Genomic DNA, 11,979 nt, shown 5'->3' on the forward strand with positions numbered 1-11,979 from the left:
TATGTAAATTCTCTCTTTTGATCTTTTCCTTCAGTGCACACCCAGCCCACATTTACCAAAGTAGCATAAGCCTCGCTTAATCAATATGCTACCCAGCCAGTTAGACCATTTATAAACTTGAATTAGGAAATCAAAATGCTCTAGTTTTGCCTGCTCAAAGTAGATAAATCAAACATGAAATCATACTGCATTGGTAACAGAACAATTCTTCAGATGTTACTTTGTGATAGATTGAAACCTTTGCTCTGCTGTTCAAACACTTTCAGTAAAGGAAAATAACAAGAAATGAGGTATTCAAATTTATCATTAACTAAGTTGTTACACTCTCATTTTTTTTCTGGTGAATTCCATTAATGGAACAGCTAGATATTACTGCTGAAACTGTAACATCAATAGGATGCAAACACGAAATCACTGACATTATACTGTATGCATAAGCTGGCTTCAGATGTAACACCAACCTGTAGTTTCTCACAACGTGCCTGAGTCATGGCAACTTCAGGCTCACAGAATCCCTTCTCCTTGTATTTCCTGAATGAGGAGGGGGGGAATCCGCATGTACAACAAACCCCTTTCTCTTCTGAATGTGGGAAACAAAGAGCTTTATGCAAACTTTGGTCAATATTTTTTTTTAGATTTTTAAAATCCTACCTTTATAATTTTTTATAAGTCACTCAAGGTGGCAAACATATCTAATACTTCTTCCAACAACCTTGTGAGGTGAGTTCGGCTGAAAAAGAGTGACTGTCCCGAGGTGACCCAGCTTGCTTTCGTGCCTAAGGCAGGAACAGGAATTTTTATTTATTTATTAAACTTGTATTCTGCCCATTTCACTGGAGGCTACTCTAGGTGGCTTACAGACATACTAAGGTAATTCTTAGGATCATAACAGAGACCAAAACCTCAGTTGTTGAGTGATGTGGTCATTAAATGAGACATCCACATGATTGCTTTGCTCAGGACCACAATCTCAGCACTCCCAGTTGTGGTTGTTAAGTGATCTCATCTTACGTGCTCAATAAACAGCCAGAGCAAAAGAGCTGTCTGCCTAGTTTAGCACCAGTCTGTGTATGGAAGAAAACTCTGAAGGGCTGCCTGCAGCAAATCTCAGTTTCATGCAGAGCTGAGATTCCCTCCCAGCTGAAATTTCCTCCCTGCAGGCAGCCCTTTCACTCTCAAAGATCTGCCTGCCAGATCATCCTTGTTGGCTTCCCCGTTGACTTTCTGGGAAAACCAGCAGAGAAGATTGTAAATGGCAATCTCTTGATTGCAGGACACTTGGCAATCAATTCTACATGTGAACAGGATGCCAATATGCAGACCATGATCATGTGACTGCAAGGATGGTGGTGTAACATTTTGCAATGACTGGAATGCTTTGCAGATTGTAAAGCACTCATTCTATGATCATCATTAGTCATAAGTTGAGGACTACTTGTAAAACTCACCATCTCCTCTTTTTAGCTTGGTGCTTTAACCACTAGATCAAACTGGCTTTCTTCAAGCTAGGAGATTTATCAGAGCTTTATCTGACCAATATTTAGACCAAATAAAAACAATGCTTTATTGCAAATCACCAACAAAACGGTTTTACATATAAAATAATAGTAGCTCAGCCCATTGTACCTAATGAATATGACAGATCGTAACTACTGACTAGTAATTAAGGAAACATGCTTCCTTTAGCTGTTATAAAAAACAATTCTGGACATGGTTCATGCTGTTGAAATTGTTTTGATCAAGCAGGATAAACTATGTTAGATTTAGAATATAGGTCTGATACAGAAAAATCCTTAGATTGAATTGTAATGCTGTTGCCACAACTGAAATTTGACATATTGACACATCAATATAATGAACGGGTTTATTTTTTTCATTTTTCTTTTAATTTCTAGAAAATTTTTAAAAATTCAGAGATTAATACAGGGCATAGAGACAAACATTTATATAAATATTTGGATGCCTTGATCTGGTTTTAATTATAAATGCTTCATTGCATCCATTCACTTACTGATGTGCTAAGAGAGAACAACTTTAACATTGGAATTATAACTTAAACTTTTAGTCAGAAAAAGTTATGTTGAGATAACCTTTTATCTTTGCAATAGCTTGCCACTTCAGAATATTTCAATATAACTAAAATATTGTTTTTAAAAGAACTCATAACAGTATGCATTGGCTTTGTATTGCCCCACATACTATTTGCCAAAAAACAATCGTCCAAAGTTAACTGAGATTTATAAATGAAGCTTTCTTCTGCAGAAATATTCTTAAGTGTCCTTGTGGAATTTGAGTCTCCCAAAAGGAACTCAGATTGTAAACTGGTCTTGAGTAACAGAAAACTCTGTGATTAACATTCTCCTGATTCACTCAGGGACACAAATCTAAACTTTTTCTTCCTGCCCAAAGTGGAATTATCATTAACTTATAACTAGTTTTCAAGAGGAATGATTAGTTTGTTTGGTCTTTTTTTAAAAAAAAAAAACAAAGGAATTCTTCCAGGTACGTTTTTCCCCTTCCGTTTTTAAAAATGTAAATGGAAAGTTTAAGCCAGATATCAACAAAAATGCAATTACCACTTACCAGCTAACTAAAGGCAACCAACCATAAGTTAAATAACATAATCGCTGAAATATCTTTTTAGTGCTGGTACTCAAAATTTCCTTTATAAAGGGAATCATAATTTAGGGAACATAGACTATGAAACTGTGATTACAGCATTGACAGAGTCTGCTTTCTATATCTCTGTACTGTACTGACTGCAGGGTTATTTCCCTCCCCCTGAGTTAAAGAGAATGGCAGATTTTTCTTTTCCAGGTATATTGCCAAGTCGATATTGAGAATAAGATATGATGAAGTTAGATGGTCCTGAGACTCAGCTTTAAGTTGCCTTCTCAGCAATTTAAAAAAGATGTTTGAACTGCTACAAGAGTGTGTAATCTGAAGTCTAAAGGCCATATTCAACTCCTCCATGAATTATTATTAGACAGTAAGGAGAGTGTGTATGTCTGTGTAGTACAGTGGTGGCGAACCTTTTTGAGACTGAGTCCCCAATCTGCAACCCGAAACCCACTTATGCATTGCTGAGTGCCAGGGGCGTGGCCAGAGTGGGAGTGGCCACATAGTGGGCATGGCTATGGTAGCCATGGTAGCATGTGTGGGCGTGGCCTGGGTGGGCGTGGCTACCTCACTGTTACTCATGGGGCCGGACACCTGTGGGGGCCGGACAGGGTTGGGGGAGATCCAGGAGGTCTCTGGCAGGTGGGACGGTGGGCAGGAGGCTCGTCCTGCAGGGTGAGGCAAAGCAAGACAAGGTGAGGCAGGGGGCAGGGCAGTAGAGGTGATAAAGCATGCCCACGCCCAGCAAGCCAAAGGCTACCCCAAGCAGCGAAAGCCAGATCTCCATCGGCGCCATGACCCCCCACTCCCAGCTAGGCTTGTGTGCCTCTCTCATCTCTGCTGGGCCTGGGTGGATCTGGCTTTCCCTGCTTGGGATGGTCTTTTACCTGCTGGCCCTGGGTGTGCTCTACCACCTCTAGGCCTAAGTGGGGCTTCCTAGCTGACTGCTTCATTTCCTTTGTGCTGGGTGGGCATGCAGCTCTGGGCGGTGGCCTAATGACCTGCTCGAGTAGCTGGCAACCGTGGTAGGTACTGAGGTGTGCGGGGAGGGGGGAGTGGAGAAAAAAACCCTGATCCCACATAAGGTGGATTATTTTCTCTGCCATACTTTTAAAACTCTCTTTAAAGTTTACTTACTGCAGAATGACGATCCTTCCCATTCTGCTGCATCAAGCAAAACAATCTGGCAGTGAAACTCTCTTCCCCCCCCCCCCCGCCCATCCCACATAAGGAGGCTTCTCTCCTCTCTCCTTGGCTTTTTGCTGCCAGATGGTCTGGCAATGAACAGCCAAAGGGAGTCGAGAAAAAAAACCTGATCCCATGTAAGGGGCAAGATTTTCTCAAATACTGCCATACTTTTAAAACTGTCTTTAAAGTTTACTTATTTCACAGAGCGTTCTACTCCCCACACACAGAGTGTTCTGCTCCCACAGCCCCAACCCTCACACAGAGCGTCCTGCTCCCCCTGCCCCAGCCCCCACATGGAGTGTTCTTCTGCAGCCCCAACCCCTGCATGGAGCATCCTCTCGCTGTCCCAACCTCCGCACGGAGCGTTCTCCCGCCACCCCAACCCTCACACGGAGTGTTCTCCCACCAACCCAACCCCTGCACGGAGCGTTCTCCCGCCGACCCAACCTTCACCGAGCGCCCTTTCACACTCCGCTTGCAAGGCCCTGTCCACTGTCTCTTTCAATTTCCCTTCTTGCTGCCGGATATTTTCCATCCATTCCTATGAGTCAGAGCTTTGGGTGGAGATCGGCCGCCTGTGCCCACCAGGCCCGCCCACCAGGCCCACCACCCCACACTGACCATGACAGCCGGCCAGCATTGCCTCTCCTACGACTTCCCCTGTGGTTGGGACACAGCCAAGTTTGTTGCTGCCAGCACCTACAGGTTGTCTGCCAAGCGCAGCTCGTCCCATGGAGGGACAAGCTCCTCCTCCTCCTTTGCGAGGCCCTGCCCTATCTGCCCATAAGTGAGGCATGTCTGCACTGCTGCACGGGGGGGAGGCAGCACCTCCAACAGCGGCTCCAGGCTAGCTGGTGTTGGCAAACTTTTAGAGACCACGTGTGCTGGGGCGATGGCACGTGCCCACAGAGAGGGCTCCACGTGCCGCCTCTGGCACGCATGCCATAGGTTCGCCACCACTGGTGTAGTATTATGACCCTGAGCAGCAATTGTTGTTGTTGTTGTTAATTGTGAAATTGTGTCCAACCCATCACGACCTCATGGTCTTCCTGTCCTCTACCATCTTCTGGAGTCCATTTAAGTTCACACCTACTGCTTCAGTGACTCCATCCAGCCACCTCATTCTCTGTCATCCCCTTCTTCTCTTGCCCTCAGTCTTTCCCAGCGTTAGGTTCTTCTCCAGTGAGTCCTTCCTTCTCATTAGGTGGCCAAAGTCTTGAGTTTCATTGTTACCTATAGACAAGAATTTAGTCAACTAAATAATAATAATAATAATAATAATAATAATAATAATAATAATAATAATATAAAATGATAAAATTAAAAACTGCTCTGGGACTTCAGAATTCAAACAGACAAGCACCTGCAACATAACACCCCAGACTTAACAACTGTTGATAAGAAAGACAAAAAAGTCTGGATAGTGGACGTGGCATGCCTGGAGACAGCAGAATAGACGAGAAAGAACTGGAGAAGATAACAAAATACAAAGACCTACAAATAGAAATAGAAAGACTGTGGCAAAAGCAAGCAAGGGTAGTACCAATAGTAATAGGCTCCTTGGGTGCAATCCCAAAACAACTGGAGCACCACTTGAACACCATTTGCATTGACAAATTTGCTATTAGTCAATTGCAAAAGGCAGCCTTACTAGGAACTGCTTCCATCCTGCAATGATATCTGTAATACCATCAAACGTCCACATCTGCCTATCCCAGGTTCTGGGTAAAGACTCGATAGGTAGACAAAATGCCAAATCCAGTCTGAACATCTGGCTGACTGTGCGATGATCCATAATAATAAAGTTGGAAGGGACCTTGGAGGTCATCAAGTCCAACCCCCTGCTCAGGCAGGTAACCCTATACCATTTCGGACAAATGGCCGTGCAGTAACATATTTAATCAGCTTAATATGATTTTTCATTAAAACCAATTAAATGTGAGTGAGCGTGTTGCATTACTGCTACACCTTTCCTTTAGAGGTTTGTGAAATGTATGTAGCATTTCTCCCCACTCTTCCAGTTCTATTCTGTTTTCTCAATAATCCTACAAGGTAAGATGGGCCAAGCAATTCAATTAACTTTATGGTTCAAGTGGAATCTTCTCACCAATATACCAAGTGCCAGCTCAAGGGTACACGGCACTCCTAAGCCAGATTGACAGAGGGCGCCATCTCCTGCCAATGTAAAAATTTGCATTTTTAGAATGATTTAGGAGGGGTGGTATTGGCACCCTCTAAGCTTTGGTGTTCTATTTTCATTTATACAAATCAAATGCTACTAACTTCTAATTAGGCACATACATGTTTTCTTAAACATGTTCTGCAGTTATCTTGAAATTTGGGTTACATTTGAATCTGTATTCGGAATGTTACCCAGCACAGTGTGGCATTATAGAATCCTTAACCAAAATAAGTAAACCGCTGTAAAAACAATCATTGGGAATAGGATCCTAACCATGTGTTTAAATTAGCCTTCTTGAATCTTGGACCTTCCTATCTGTTCAGATTGTAGTTTGGATACCAGTAGATCAGGAAAACCTTAGGACAGGCAAAGATAGTATCTAAGCAATGATTCTTACAAAACTGCAGACAACAGCGGTTCTCAACCTATGGGTCATGACCCCATTTGGGGTCGATCGACCATTTCATGGGGGTCATCAAGCAAGGCTGTCCGCCATTTTTTCCCCCTTTTCCGGCGGGTGACTTACCTCCCTTGGGCTGGGCCAGCTGGTGGCCCAGCCGGTGGTTGGCCTGCTCCGTCTCTGCCGCTTTCCAGCTATGCCTCGGCCGGCACAGGGGGCGGCACCACGCATGCATGGCGCTCCCGGGCAGGGAAAGTCCTCAACTTATGACCAGTTTAGTCCTCGACTTACGACTGGTTGGGGGTCGCGTCATTAAAAAGGTTGAGAACCACTGGCATACAAAGTGTAACTGAGAAAAGTTCAGGCCTATAACATATTTGCTGAGAAAAGCTGTAATTTAAATATATTGGTGATTTTCATCTATGACCATGACATGTTTTTGTTTTAAACCATTGCTTTGCTACTGAAGTATACAAGAGTTCTGCATTAGTTCAAAAGCATTATTGGGCTGCAATACCAGTTTCATTTAAGAACTGAACTGATTTATTTCTGGCTTATTTGAGCTATATTTGAAGTCATGACACAACAAGTCTTTGCTGGATAGGCCACTGGCCAGGACAATTTCCTCATCACACTTTTTAGCTAGTTTGATAGTTTCCCGGCTTCCCCTTATTTTATTTATTTATTTATATCCCACTTTTATTATTTTGATAAATAACTTAAGGTGGCAAACATACTCCTCCCCCCTTCTATTTTCCCTAAAACACAACCCTGTGAGGTAGGTTGGGCTGAGAGAATGACTAACCCCAAATCACCTGGCTGGTTTTCATGCCTAAGATGGGACTAGAATTCCTGATCTCCTGGTGTGTGGTCTGGTGTCTTAACCCTCAGACTCATCTACTTGAACAAGTAACTAGATGAATGTAAAAAACATGAGGTAAAGGCATGATGCTAACATGTAAATTTTCCTTTTCAGTGGAGAAAATTACAAAATACAAAGACCTGAAAACAGAAGTAGAACAACTGTGGCAAAAGAAAGTGAGGATAGTATCAGTTGTGATAGGTGCCTTGGAAACAATCCCTTTTCACAGGATTATCCAGTTCTTATGAAACTTGCATCAAATGAATAATCTGCTATCTTGCATCCTCCCCCCCCCCCCCGCTGTCCAGTAGTTTTATGGTTGCCCGCAGTACCTGAAAAAACCATTTGTCTGAATCTTCTTTCTTCTGGGCTTTAGGTAAGCAGGTTTAGAACAGGAACTTAAAGGAAATTTTTACTAGCTTTAAAATGTATCTCATGTAAAATAATACTCAGATGTTTTTTAAAAAACAAAAAGAAAAAAAAACAGAAATTCTAACGAGTTCCATATAGTTTAAGCATGTGGGTTTTGGCAATGCTGACTTAAGTGAACTGAGGGAGAAAAAAAACATATAAAAAGCATCTGTCTGACACAGGTTAAGATGATTTCTAAAAGTATACAAACAAAGTGTTTTCTGAAAGTCAGAAGATAACTTAGTGGTAAGGGCTATTAAGTTAACAAAATATGTATTTGTCTATTATTTATTTGTTTTTTCATTTAGTTAGTTATTTACTTATTTATTTATTCAGCCACAATTTGCTAAGACTCCCATAGTTAACAATATATTGCTAATTAAAACATTTACAGTAAGAAAAAAATAAAAATAAAATATGCATGGTGAAATCATCATTATCATCATCATCAATAAATAACCCCTAAAAACAAAGCCTAACATGCACTAGTAATATACAACCCCCAGATGATATCCACTTAATCCACCGATGGAAAAACTCTGTTTTTTGCATCTTCCAAAAAAAGGATCACAAAAATCTGATCGTATCTAGAAAGCTGTTCAAAGGGCACCACCAACAGCTTCTCCTGTAAATCACAAATGACTGTGATTCTGACAGGAGAGCCTAGTCTTGAATGTATGTATGGCAGGAAAACCAATCCAGCCATTTGTCCGAAATGGCATAGGGTTTCCTGCCATATGGCAGGGGGTTGGACTAGATGACCTCCAAGGTCCCTTCCAACTTTATTATTATTATTATTATTATTATTATTATTATTATTATTATTATTATTGATCATCGCACAGTCAGCCAGATGTTCAGACTGGATTTGACATTTTTGTCTACCTATCGAGTCCTTCCCAAGGACCTGGGATAGGCAGATGTGGATGTTTGATGGTATTATAGATATCGTCACAGGATGACATTATTATTATTGTTATTATTATTATTATTATATCGGCCCAAATTATTATTATTATTATGGATCATCGCACAGTCAGCCAGATGTTCAGACTGTATTTGGCATTTTGTCTACCTATCGAGTCCTTACCCAGGACCTGGGATAGGCAGATGTGGATGTTTGATGGTATTACAGATATCGTCGCAGGATGGAAGCAGTTCCTAGTAAGGACGCCTTTTGCAATTGAGTAATAGCGAATTTGTCAATGCCAATTGTGTTCAAGTGGTGCTCCAGTTGTTTTGGGATTGCACCCAAGGCGCCTATGACTATTGGTACTACCCTTGCTTGCTTTTGCCACAGTCTTTCTATTTCTATTTGTAGGTCTTTGTATTTTGTTATCTTCTCCAGTTCTTTCTTGTCTATTCTGCTGTCTCCAGGCACTGCCACGTCCACTATCCAGACTTTTTTGTCTTTCTTATCGACAATTGTTAAGTCTGGGGTGTTATGTTGCAGGTGCTTGTCTGTTTGAATTATTATTATTGTTGTTGTTGTTGTTGATAAATGAAAACTTAAATCAGGATAAAGAATAAAAAAGGATAAGAATGATAACCTGCTCATTACTCTTTCTATATAGTAATTTCTGTGCTAAAGATATCCCCAATCCTCATCCCTTATATTTGAATTTGTGTCCTTTGCTATATCTTTCATTGCATCCCCACCCCCACCCCCAATCTGTCATTGAGAAGAACTCGCTGAAATTTGGAGAAGAGCCTGCAAGCATCTTTGGGAATATTTGAGAAGCATTCCATAAAGTGACCTACATGGTTGTTATATACAGATGGACATATATCTGTATTCCCAGTTTGTGCCTCAACTGGCTCAAGCCCGAGGAGACACTTTTAAGTGCCTCATGCTTTCACAGCACTTAATTTGCCTTGTCCTTTGGTCATTTGTCTGCTCCTTTTCCTTCTTTGCTGCTTCCTGCCTCGTAAAATGATAGCCAGCTGCCTCTTCAAGGGAATGATGGAAATCTCCTGGGAACAACTGAGAGGAAGGGAGAGTTGAAGGAAACATGTCTCCCCACCCCACCCCCACGGATGGTCAGCTAAATGCTATCATGAGCTGTTTATCAGTCCAGATGGCTGATTGGCCACCATGGTTGTACAGAAGAAAAAAAGGTCGATGTTTTTAGAAGAAGCAGCAGAAAAAACCCCATCACATTACTTTTAAAACAGACCAGCATATGAGTCATATATTTTCTCAATATTTTTTTAAAAAATTAATCCCATCTTAATTGTTTAATAATTGCTTAGAGGAGGATTGGTATAGATGTAGTCATATTTACTGTATTTATATTTATCCACTGAAGACAATGGTAGTCCAGTTACTTATGATTAAATTCATACTGACTTCCATGATTCTTGCATCAGCTCTGAATCCAGCACTTCTTAAAGAAGGGAGCCATTTCTTTGTAAATAATGTGAAATGTCAGGCATGAAGCAAACTATAACAATATCCAGCCATAATTACATCCAATGTTTTGATCTGTGATGGCTTCATTTTAGCCAATATTCTCATTTTATGGGGTTTTTTCCTTCCCCACTTTACATTTATTATGTTTACTCCACATTTATTATTTTTACAAACAACCCAAGGTGGTGAACATATCCAATACCCATTCCTCCTCTTATTTTCCCCACAACAACTCTGTGAGTTGGGTTGTGCTGAGAGACAGTAATTGGCCTAAAGTCACCCAGCTGAGTTCCATGCCTAAGGCAGGACTAGACTTCACAGTCTCCTGGTTTTGAGTCTGTTGCTTTAACAGGGCAAAAACTGCAGCCAGTTTTGGTTACCATATCAAAAATAAGATGTTGAGAGTTTGGAAAAAATCCAGAGAAGAGCAACTAAGATGATCAAATGCCTGGAGACCAAAACATATGAAGAACGGCTACGGGACTTAGATTTGTCTAGTCTAAAGAAAAGAAGAAATAGGGGAGACATGATAGAGATATTCTAGTATCTAAGGGGCTGCCACAAGGCAGAGGGGGTCAGGTTGTTCACCAGAGCACCAGAGGGCAGGACGAGAAACAATGGCTGGAAACTGATCAAAGAGAGAAGCAACCTGGAATTAAGGAGAAACTTCCTAACAGTAAGGACAATTAACCAGTGGAACAGCTTACCCCCAGAAATCGTGGGTGTTCCATCATTGGAGATTTTAAAGAAGGGACTGGAAAATCATCTGCCTCAGATGATATAGGTTCTCCTGCTTGAGCAGGGGGCTGGACTAGAAGACCTCCAAGATCCCTTCCAATTCTATTCTATTCTATTCTATTCTATTCTATTCTATTCTATTCTATTCTATTCTATTCTATTCTATAACTATGTTTCAGTTAGTCATCAGATTTCTACCAATATGACTGATGTGATTTCCTTCAAAAAGTGACAGGAACTGAAATTTGATGAGAGTGCAAAGTACTTAATTTTAGATATCAATTACTTTTTCACAGATGTATACTTCCCAAGTGCCATATGAGAGGAAATGATGATCAAGTATTTTAATGTTTCGTCTCTCTTTCTGGACAGGGCAACAGGCCACCAGAGAGATTGGACGTGTAATTTGAGAGTCCTCTTGGATGCATGACTCCTGCTCAAAGATCAGGTGGTCAGGAGGGCTTTGTACTAATTCATCTTGCTCATCAGTTGGATCTGGACAGTATGGAAGCTATATCCTGGATGGACTATTTCAATGCACTCTACAAGGGGCTGCTCTTGATCATTTGAAGCCTGCCAAATGCAGGTTTGGAGTTTGGAACATTCTCCAGTATATTCTTATAATGCTATTGCTTTATAAGAAGCATTGGTTTCTAGTAGACTTCAGAGTACAATTCAAGATGCTGATCATCACCTTTAAAGAACAGATCCAGATTACTGGTAGGACCATCTTTTTCCCATGATTTCTACTTGTCTCCCTGGATAAGGTGGAATGGGCATTCCCTATCTCTTGTAGAAGAGATAGGGAACATTGTGATCTAGAACAGTCATTCAGATAAAGATTCCAAGGAAGAATTTCAGCATCGAGGAGAACAGAATTATAAAGTAATGGGACTTATGGGACACAGTATTTTTAATAGACAAAACACTGATATATGGAATATACTAGCAATTTCTTGAGATTTATCAAAATAATAAAGTATGATAAACAAAAAAACAAATGAGTATGATGTTTAAGATGTTGGACCTTGAAGATCTTGCTTTAGGGTCATTCCTATGGAGGCTTATTGGGTAAGCTGGGAATGACTTGAGTAGACAGTCTTCTGCTGGGGGAAAAGGGAGTTACGATTTAAGAAAACAAACACATAAATAATACAGACAAACTC

This window comes from Crotalus tigris, unplaced genomic scaffold (genome assembly GCF_016545835.1).
Source record: "Crotalus tigris isolate CLP2741 ecotype Arizona unplaced genomic scaffold, ASM1654583v1 scf7180000017568.12009008, whole genome shotgun sequence".
Lineage (NCBI taxonomy): Eukaryota > Metazoa > Chordata > Lepidosauria > Squamata > Viperidae > Crotalus > Crotalus tigris.